Source organism: Scophthalmus maximus, chromosome 7, assembly GCF_022379125.1.
Source record: "Scophthalmus maximus strain ysfricsl-2021 chromosome 7, ASM2237912v1, whole genome shotgun sequence".
Lineage (NCBI taxonomy): Eukaryota > Metazoa > Chordata > Actinopteri > Pleuronectiformes > Scophthalmidae > Scophthalmus > Scophthalmus maximus.
The window spans coordinates 2,802,609-2,814,031 of NC_061521.1; positions in this window are offsets into that span (position 1 = coordinate 2,802,609).

Below are 11,423 nucleotides of genomic sequence, written 5' to 3' on the forward strand. Positions count from 1 at the left end.
TTCTGTCTTAACTGGAGCAAATGTTTTCTTGCGACATCAGCTGTTATTGTGCTATGCAGCCGCCTATGAATGAAATAAAATACTGAAATAATAATATTATATATCAGAAAATGAATTGAAACGTGAAAAAAAGTTTTTGTTCAGGGTAATCTTGTATAGCAATGTTTAATTCTTTATTAGATGAGCCGAAAAAGCATCGGGTTGCCAGTGTGCACTCTTCTACTTCTCACACAGGATCTTCACAGACCATTATCTTTGCATTGCAGTGGGAAGTTTACCACCTAGGGTCAGACGGAGCCAGGCACCCAGGTGGTGAACTGGGCTTTAAAGAGAATGAGGGGAAGAGTCACATTTGACGGCCTCTTGGCTTGGCCGGTCGCTCTGACACTTGAATGATCTATTGTTTGTGGTCCCGAAATAAACGAATGCACCTCGCTTGCTGCACTCCTCATCAAAGCACTACAAATGTACCGGAGTCAAAGGTGCCAGGCCAAGTAAATGAACAGGGGTGAACTGTGGCCTTTCAGCATGCAAGCATCGTTGCTGTTGGATGGTTGCTGGGAAACTGGGCACTTGGGAGCTCATATAAAAGCTATGTGTATGCACTAGTGTCATGGGAAAAAGAATTCCTGGGAATCCACTTCCAACCTCGTTCCCGTTTTTACCGGGAATTATGACTTATGTGAGGGAAATCTGGGAAAAATAGTTACGGTCTAAGGGTAAATAAAATAGGCTCATGCGAAACCAGATGTCATGTGTCCCTGTCCCTATGACCTACTGCAATGTGTAATTTCTTCACCAGAGCCATTGACATCCTCCCACTGGTAACGCATGACTCGCTGAGGAAATGTTTTTTCTTAATTTTGGCCCAACTGCAACAGCGGGGGCCAGCCCCACACAGCGTCGCAGAGAGAGATGAACGTGCCGACGGGCAGGTTTTTGAGCCCCTTGCGGTCCCCGGTTGGTGCGCCGGCCAGTGCGGGAGCCTCCGTGAGTCGAGAGATGTTTAGCCACCTTACAAGAGTTAACAATGAAGCTGTGTGTCCTCAGTGAATGAGAGATAAAGCTCTGCCAGAGGTTCAACAAGTGGTCTGCTGTGACATTCTTGAATCTCAGTGTGATGAAAGTGAAGGTCAAACGAGACCAAAGCGTGCAAGGACACTGCAAATGTACATGCTACAGATCAGGCAAAAACCCACCTTCACATTCCTCGGTGCAGCTACGTGGAATTGTGTTGATTTTTAAAAAAAACATCCAATGACAGGTCAGACCACTTTAATTACTAGACAGTCAAACCTTCTGAAGCAGCAAAGTTCACAGCGTCCGTCACATGCCGCCGCTCGTTCTTTTTTTCTGGCGTTTTGAAAACCGTTGTCATTTTCTGTGATCTCCACCTTCCCCCGCAAGAACTTCAATTTCCCACTATGTGACGTACGGTCCACAGAGGGCGAGCTTCATTAAATATTCACAGGCATGAAGCATGGATCGGATGCGATTAGGTGTGGATTGGGATTTATAGAAGACAATCAGCATAACACGAGAGTGCACACTTGGCAGTGTGGAAGCACTTTTCCTTGTTTCCTCGGTATGCCGCCTTTTGACCTGAATCCCAAGCATATTTGCATTGCATCCATTTTGCTGACGCTGGGGGATAACCTGGAATTGAACCCCAACCTTTTGTAGTCAAAGTCAGCGGTGCAACCCACTAAGCCGCACATAGCATGCAGAGTTTTAATAAATGAAGCCCCTAAACCTCTATTAATCACTTTTAGTTGAGCCCCCGCACAAGTTGTGAGCACATTTGTAATATCCACGTCGGGTCGGACCCAAGTCAACTGTCGGTTAAATGACACCTGAAGATACTCCTGCTGGAATGCTAGAGCCCCATCTGAGGAGCCAGAGGACCGCAACGGCATCCTGCTGATCCAGAGCCACGTCTGAAAGTCCTTCTGAGGTGGGTTGTTGAACTCCCGCAGCGTGCGCAGTGATTGATGGGTGCCTGCTTGTGCAGTGTGAATGAGCTCAGAAAAGAAAAACAAAAAAGAAAAGTAAGGCTAGAGGAAATCGAGAAACAAAATGCAGCAGACCATTTTAGAAACCGGGATTGATGTCTCACAGTCGTATGCCTTTTTGCTGCCAGCCAATCAAGTTGCAGCAAATGTGGCCAGGAGAGAGTCATTGCGGAACAGCATGGTGTCGCAGCGAAGCCGACCTTTGACCTTTCGGATAGACAATGTCCTCAGTGATCCTGTTAGATCTTTGTCCGGCAACTTAATCGTAATCAACGCATTCGTTCCTGACCTATGGCCCAAACTGCGTTTTGGGACCTTTGACCACCAAATTCTGATACATTTGCGCCATATTTGAAGACATTCCCCTCAAAGAGTTCCCGAGATATTGTGCCTTCTCACCAGAAAGAAAATGAAGGACAACCTGAAAACATAATGCCTCCGGCCTCGAGTGTTCCCTGGCGCGGACCAGACAAATAATAATCAATACCTTTGACCATGGGGAAACAAACAGATGGTTCTGCTGATATAAAAGATGTTGTTCCAGCTCGACACAGACCACTGGCCCTCGTGAAAGTCCTAAACCCCTGTTTTTCTGTATTCCTTTTCATCTTCTGTCTTTAATTACATTAAGCTGAGTAATTATCATCATGTACATCACTGTCACAATGATGTACTGTGTAATTGTCGGTGTGTGATGTAACGTCCATTATTTCTGCGGCCACCCCTGTAATCATTGCGTTTTGTCTCTTTACTGTCTGAGAGCCCATGTCCAGGATGAATACCAAAGCGTCTTTGGTGACATGTGGCCTTCCCCGTAGCACCACCATATGAGACCATGAGTCCCCACTCGTACATGAGAAGAATCGATTTGTGATTTGCCAGTTTGACATTTAGTGTACCGTGCACATTCATGCTCTTCGGTCGGAATTGATTTCATTACACATCATTTTGCTGCGAGATGATTTGTCAGGTTATTTTTTCCTTTCCTTCTACGCAGCAGCAAGCCTGTCTAGGACAACGGCAGTTTTGTTATTCGGTTGCAAGAGGACGGTCGGTGCCGGCAACGTCCATTGCAGAATAAGATATATGACACAGTCACGCCAGAGTCATGTAGAGTTCTTAAGAGCTCACAATAAGGCTGGTGAACGTTTGAAGAAAATCAAATAAGAGGTTTTTCAATTTGACAGTATAACGTATGCGTGTATTTTTTAGTTCACCGACCCTTTGAACTCGCCACCACACCGTCATTTTCCCATAGTGCACGCGCAGCGGCATTTTCCCGCAATGCTGCCTCAGAGTTCCCCCGTCAATCACAAACTACGTTTGCTACTGGGACATTTTCTCCGCCGTGCGTCCTGTCGACAGTTCCGCGGGCGGCGCCCCGTCACTGTCTGCTCAGCCATGCCGCCTGCAAGCCGTTTTTATTTTCTCCGGCCAACAAAAAGATATGCCTGAGCACATGTCAGAACAATGAGAGCAATCGTTTGGACGGCACACACATGGAAAAGGGATTTGATCTTTAATGACGGAAATGAATAAAATAAAAATGAGAGAGAGAGAGGAAAAGCAAATGCTCAGGCGGTGATCCTGCGACCTCGGGTATGGTTGTCTGGCGCGCTGACCGCTGGGCCAAAACCACAGTGTGGCAGGGCCACCCGCTAGAACATCTCTTAAAGTGTCGCTCACATTTTTTGGGGGGAAGCGGTGAGGACGGTGAGGAAATCTTCGACGTTTTGCTCTGGAATGGCTTGCTGCCCCTTTGGGCGTCACTAGTGCCCTTGCTCCTGAATTGGAGCTTGCGGAGATTCTGGGAAAGCCTTCCCCAGAGGAGTGGAGGATGTGACAGATTACAGCCGGTGGTTTTGGAATCAAATGCTCAGAAATTAGACGTGTATATGTTCAGAATTCCACAAACTGCGCTTTGGTCCATGTTGTCTATGGATAGCTCGTAGCCAGAACGGCCATGTTACAAGAGACTGGGGTGACTGAGTGTGTGTGTGTGTGTGTGTGTGTGTGTTGAAGAGACCTTGAAGCACATTCAAAGTAATAAGTTAGAATGTTCCGAGGATCAACTGGGACACTCGAGTTCATGCAGGTAAACAGAGAGTGACGGCAATCAGTGCCTGTGAAAGATGAGAGGAAAAAGAGTTTTTCCAAGGCGGAAAAAAAAAGACTTGGATAAAGACACTATATACTTAAAAGCTTGGCTTGATAGATTTATACTGACGCCGTGCTGGAGCTGGTGCAGAGCGGTGTTGGGCAAAGTGAGCCCCTTTCCTTCTCGGACGACAGGAACTTGAAATGCTTTCTGTCCACGAATGGTTCTTTGGTTTGTTATAGAGTGTGTGCACTAAATGATGTCATCATATTGTGTGGTAAATAACTAATTTATAATACAATACTATTGTAATATGAATTTGTAATTTACTACCTGAAACGTAACTTTTTTCCGCACTGTGCATGTGCCTCTGAAAGTTGCAACTGGTTTGGAGTAGTTGACTTTTTTTCTTTTTCTAACATTTTTGAATCAAATTCAAGTGCCGTACCGATGTCTGTTATTCTATCTGCCACAACTTTTGTGGCCCACCAAGACTTTGGCACGATCTGGCAGAATTTATGTTCGCCCTCGGGCTAATTCCTTTTTGACTTTTTTCGTCTTCTGTTTTGAGACAAAGCAGAAAGAGCCACTTTAAAATGACACCAGTAACCGTCTGTCTGTTGACTGGCTCTAGGCTCAAGCATGTACAGTACTTAAAACCCATACCCCCCGCCCCCCACTGCAGATTACATCTTGTACAAACATTTGCCCCGGTAAATAAAAAATACATAAGCTATTAGTATTTATTGTTTCTCAGAAAATATTGCAATACGCTTACAGATTCGAGAAATGTCATTTTTCCAGATGTAATCTTGGCTGTGCTGTGTTCTTCATCGGCGGCACACAGAAAATAATTATTCAGTGGTAGAGTACCGGAGAGCGGTATTCACATGATTATCCGTGGTAAAATGTGGACATAAGCGTTCACATTACAGTAGTATTATTATTAGCCTGGACTATCGTTCAGGGTATGCTCTCGAGCGGTTTGAGTGATGGACAGATCCCAACATGTCTCAACAGCACTACATATTGCAGGCTTACATTCCTGAACTTTTTTGGAGCGAGGCAAACATTCAATCAACAGAAACTATATCTCAGGTCAACCGTACAGTGTCGGTGCACTGTACAGGATGCATGCCTCTGAAACGGTTCACAGGAATGAAATGCTATGGAGGAACAGTTAATTGCCGCAGCCTCCAAAGCTTTGCAAAACCATCAAAAATACTGCGAATCCAATTTGGACAATGCAGTTTAGTTTCTGCTTGAAGGTAATTACAGGAAATGGAGTTCGGTCATATGCTTGTAAAGCAAATATATACATTGATCCCGTTTTCATCTGACATTGAATTGGGTTTTATATCAAAATAATTTCTTGAACATTATGTTTGACCTTTGAGATCTGATTGCTCTGTCCAGCTCACGTCTCAACAACCGCCCCTCCTTAATGCTTGGACCGCTCGGATGCTTTTTAAACCGGTATATTGTTCGTTTTGATTGGTTCGATCCCTAACCCTAACCACAACCCTGGCCCTAATCGTAAGCAAATAACATGAAGCATTTAAAGGGGTTTGTTCAGTGATTTTGAAGTGGGACCGTATGAGTTACTTATGCATAGTTAATATGTTACCATACCATGGAGATGGTGATCAGCGATGTCATTTAACGGACCACCGAAAAACGTCTTTTTCGCCACAATACTAAACGTAACCTTTTTTTTAAAGCGAACTTCGGCCGTGTATTACTGCGACAACTCGCGCCGGTGAAGAAAACGAGCCCATCACGCCGCAAATCAGCTGTTCGACTCAGAGCTACCGCAGCGAATTGGCGTTTAAGTAACTCAATCAACCCCCCCCCCCCCCCCCCCCACACACTTCAAAATCACTGAACTGTCCCTTTAAATGCTTTAAAAGTGTAAAATCAAAGAAAATATGTAAGATGTTCTTGGTTCCTCGCTGGTCCGACAAAAAAAAAAAAGGATAGAAGAAGAAAAACAGAAGAAGTTGGAAGCCATCTGAGAAACTACAGTGTTGTGGTCATTTGCTTTTGGACTGGTCTTGTCTTCACTCCATTCGCTGATGTCTTAAATAATTTGAGGACTGTAATCGTGGAACAGATGTGTGTGATTATTCATTCTGCTCACATAGTTGTTGCATGTGAAATGACAATGCAGTAACATTTGCACTTGCGTTCCATGGGCGTAGGAAATTATAAAACCATTGTTATGAATTTCTACAAAGTTGATATGCTTGCATTTAAAAACCACACTGGGGGTTAATAGCGCGACAGCATATGGTGTTCCTTCTTGCACACCTTGAAAAAATGTCTTGGTTTATCATCAAACTGTGGCGGGAGAAGTGAGACTTGTCAGATTGTGCTCCATAAGTTGAATTTGGTAAAAGCAAATAGCTCTTATTGTGTAGTTGCTCCATAGAACGTCGAACACGATACGAATATGATTTGTTTTGTAGTGGAATGTATAACGCTAGACTATGGTGACAATGTAATGTGAAAATAGTATTTTACGTTCGTATATTTTTGCAAAAAAAGGGGAGAAAAAAAGAAAAAACGCCGGAGATCTGAAAGCTTGCACTTGCGGGACACTTATTTGCGGCAGCTGTGTCAAGCACATTCACCACGTCCACAGACAAACACAATCCGTCACATTAGCAAATCCCAAAGAAAGAAGAAAAAAACACACGTCCAGTGGATTGAAGGTGGAGTGAGCAATTCTGGAGAAAGACTGTTGATTTTGAACTCAACAAGACAAATGCACCACTCCCTTCGGTGCGCTTTAGAAGCAAAGCCTCCCATATCCACGGATACGCATTGCAATAAAAAAATAAAAAGTAGCAAAAACTCTAACGCACTTTTTTCATACATAGTTACTAAGTGCTGCACATGCATAAAAAAAAATAAATAAAGCCGTAAAATTTCCACGTGTTAAAAAAAAATATTAACAAAAGAACAGACACAAGAATATAAGTCAAACCCAAGGATAATTCAATAATTAAAAGCCTTATACCATGTAGTTTTTGAGCAGAAATAGAACTGAGGTAGCACAAGGACATTCCAGAAAGTGAGGGGGCACTCAGAGCCAATGCACTGTCACCCTTCCGTCAAGGATTTGGGAGAAGCTTTGCATGAAGATCGTAGGCAGTGCAATTGGTCATCGGAGGAGAGAGTTCTGGAATATATGAAATGGCTCCTAAAGGAAGAGCCAATGTAGGGCGGGTCAAGGACCGGGATAGAGCAGTCACCTGAATTAGGAGCTGACAGGCAGTCGTCGCCCAGCCCAGTGGGGCGGTTTCTATTCTGTGAAGGGCAAACCTGCTTGGAACTCATCGAAGAGGTTGTGACCGATCGACACAACTTTTTTTTCAATGACTTTTGTAAAGGAATGGAACGTTCCGAGGTCTGCAGTCTTCGATTTTGGTGGGGAACACCAAAATGGTACGTTTTTGATCGATACAGCAACGGTACCCAACAACAGCATATTGGTCTCACACACTGCTTCAGCGTACCAAAGTGAGGAATTTCAGATGCAGCCAGTGGTTGAGTGACGGCTTTGGAAAAAGCAGACGACAACCGAGATAGTGAAAGAACAACAACAACTTGAAACCTTCTAGCTACTCGAAGCCCGAACATAATCTTGGTTTCACAACCAAGATAGTGAAAGAACAGCAACAACTTTAATCCTTCTAGCCGCCCGAAGCTGGTCAAAATGACTGGATCTGATATCGGAAGAAATAAGAAGTAAAATCCGATCCGATACATCACAGTAAACATACAATATAAATACCTATTTACGATACTACTAAGCCTTGAACGACACTCCGGCATCATCTTTTTATGGTTATTTATTATTATTTAATCAACAGTTTATTGTTCAATTTGTTTTTTGCTTGTTTAAATGGCCCTGACCATAAAACATTCTCCCAAAAGTTCTGTGAGAAATAAACGGCAGTATTCCATAACTCAGTCATGTTGCTGGCTATGTGTGTCTTCCTTTAGGGGAGTTGAGGATTTGTCTTACAGTTGAGTATGAGGCTTTAGATGGCTAGGTTAAGCAAAGTGCATCCTGAACAATGCATTATTAATATTTTATTTGACGAGTGGGGTCAATATTATATCAGATTAGTATCGGATCGGGATCGGCAGATACTCAAGGTTGCAGGATCGGTATTGGATCGGACACGAAAAAGTGATATTGTCCCATCCCTACTCCTTACCAGAGTAAATCACAATAATAACTTGTGCTGAACTAATAACCTGCTTCAGAGCGGGTCAAGTTTGAGATAAGAGATCAAAACCTGTCAACGGCCGAACTATTGACCAATCAGATAACTGGAAAGGCAGGGTCATCGCTCTACAGGATCCAGGCAGGGACAGACGAGTTTGATGTCAAGATTCAAATAAAAGCAACAGCTTTTTCTTTACAGATGAGTGGAAACAGTTTTGTGTACATTCTGGTTTTAATACAGAGCTTCTATTAAACAGAGGATAGTTTACATCACTCTGCATGAATACATAAGTTACAAAATATGATTTAATAATCGAGAGAGTTCCCGACAGTGTTGATGCTTTTACTCTCTTATTCTATCACTGTAGCGCGGCAATAACATGAGGAGACTGTGTGACCATGCACCGAATAATATCTAAACCCTCTGATGTCTTTTATTAGAAAAAATGATCCACATGCCGTTCAATATTTCCCATGATTATAATGGAACAATTCAGACTGACCTCACCATTCCACTTCTCCCCTCTCTCTGCTTTGGTTCATGAAAGGTCATCATCAGACAAAATGCGCCAAAAAATACTCTCAATTATATAACTTTAATAACATAACTTGTGTTTGTCGCTCTAACAACATTTTAAAATTGGGAAGAATACAGAGTTCAGGCCTAGGTTCTACCAATCGCCCTGTTTTAAGTGCCGTCACTGCTGCTCAACATTGATCCGGCGTAATCGAATTTGTCTTCCAAATGGGTCAAAAAGTGCTGTCCAAGTTCTGGAGGAGGAAAATTGTCAGTGTTCTGGGAAGCATCAACAACGCCTCCCTATCGTCCTCAAAAGGAATCCATGGTTATGTTAGTTGCTTGAGACAGACCGGCTCTAATGTGTTGAACATTTGCAAGGTTGTATGTTATGCTTTGAATCATTTTGTTAACATGTATCTCAAAGTCTATGTTTGAAGTCACAGCCATGCCGAGATATATGAAATCAGTGCCAATGTTGATCCTTTCACCTTGAATGAGAATATCAGCATCAGGAGATTGCACCGTGGCTTTAGCAATAAAAACCCTACCTTTTGTCCCGTTCGCATTTAGACCTCGGAAAAATGATCGATCAAGCCAATGGGCGATCCTTTCCCGTGCACTAGCCGACTCGGCGGTTTCCGCGTGTGGATACAACGGTGTTGTTTGCACACATGTGCTGTTCTTCATCATGCCACCGTCGAGGACACGTCATTAATATCAGGGGCCAAATAATAGTGACAGTAACACGGTGCCATTTACTTACACAGAGGGCATCAGCATCACTCTAGTACAATTATCTGTGGAATTATGGAGAGTTTGACAATTGAAAATGACTTCTTCTAAATGCAAGAGTATATTCTTGAGTTGCATATATAGAACACCTGGTTCTTGCATTGATACCTTTATGAATTCCATAGCTGATATTTTTGGGAAAGTATGTGATAGGAAATCACTCTTTGTCTGTGGTGACTTTAATATCGATTTTTATACAGTGAAACAACATAAACTTACTTTTACAACAGACTTTTGTGATGCAATTTTTATGTTTAATATATAGTGACATGTTTACACCAATTGTTTTCTGATGATGGCTGAATAAACAAACAAAATAACCCACATATTTTAACAGATTGCAGCCTGTAAGATAGATATGAAGTCGTCACGATGAGAAGTTGAATTTAGAGTCAGGATAATGAAACATCACGGCTATCTGTATGGAATGCTTTGTGAAAAAATCTAGAAATACAACGCCACTAACAACTCCTCCATTGTCAAGCCTTTAATGAGCTCCATTAAGTGTGAGGTAATCTATTGTTTGCTCTAAACTTGCGAGTTGCCGGGAGCAATGTATAGTTTTCACTGCGTGTGTGAAACCACGTGAAAGCGGTAACTCCCGTGTTGATGCAGAATTCTGCCTGCTGAGGACTGTCAACACTTTGTCAATGTTTTTTTACTGACTTAAATACTGTATATTCAGTTGCATATACACAACACAATAATGAGAAATGTTCAATGTTGCTCAATTACAATTTTTCGTGGCAACCTTCGAGAGTGGTGGGATACTAATCGGTCCGTAGTCAATGGCTTCAAGTCAGTCTCCACATTAAAAAAATAGCAAATACTATTCTATAGTGGAACTTTGGTGTGATCTAATAAACGTGGCGTCCAATTGGAAAGCATCTCCACTCATGGAGTTTCAAGGCGCTGATGATTTTTTGTTTAGCGTGAAACTCGGGAACTAAACAAAGGATTTACTCATTTGTCCAACGGCAGTAAAGATCAAAATCGTCCCACGCCCTCAAAGCAGATATGGATATAACTTGGTCCCTCAGCTAACATATCTCAGGAGAGCTGGGAAATGCAGTGCCGATTTGCTTCAGACCATTACGGGTTATGTTTCAGTTGGTTGTCAAACATGACACATGATGAATTCCCCCATCAACTGTGGGGAAATTGACCTCAAAGACCACAAGGAGGTTGTTACATTTGCTTTGTTTCTAAGCTTCCAATACATTTCAGATGTAATGACAATTACCGGCTCTTCCAAGTTATTCGCCCACAAGTGAGAGTGCTTGAGCAGAATCCAACTAAGAACGCCATGCACCTTAAAGTTAAAGCAGCATGACACACACTTCATCATTTCCTGGCACGAAGGCCTCGGATGATTAGTGCACGGCAGGTATGTGTGACAGCAAAATCCCTGAAGCAAAGTGCGCGACCGCCGCAGCACAAATCGCGCTGCATGAATAGTTTTTGACAGTTGCACTCTGCTCCAGTCATGCTGACAGATCAGACGCTGGCTCAGATCAAAGTGTTGACAAGTGCTCACTTTGAGTTTCCCGTGATGCGCCGTTCCCATACTGTTCAAAAGGAATTAGCAGAGGGCCCTTGGACTCGCAGTGTCGATGGACACCCACGCACTGGTGTGCTCGTGTTGACTGATCCGTCAGAGGTGAGGCAAACGGTGCTTTTTCAGAGATGTCTCCAAAACCATTGGAGACAATCTAGATAGACTAATTTATTCATTTAGGGCAAGTCTTATCGAGGCTTTTT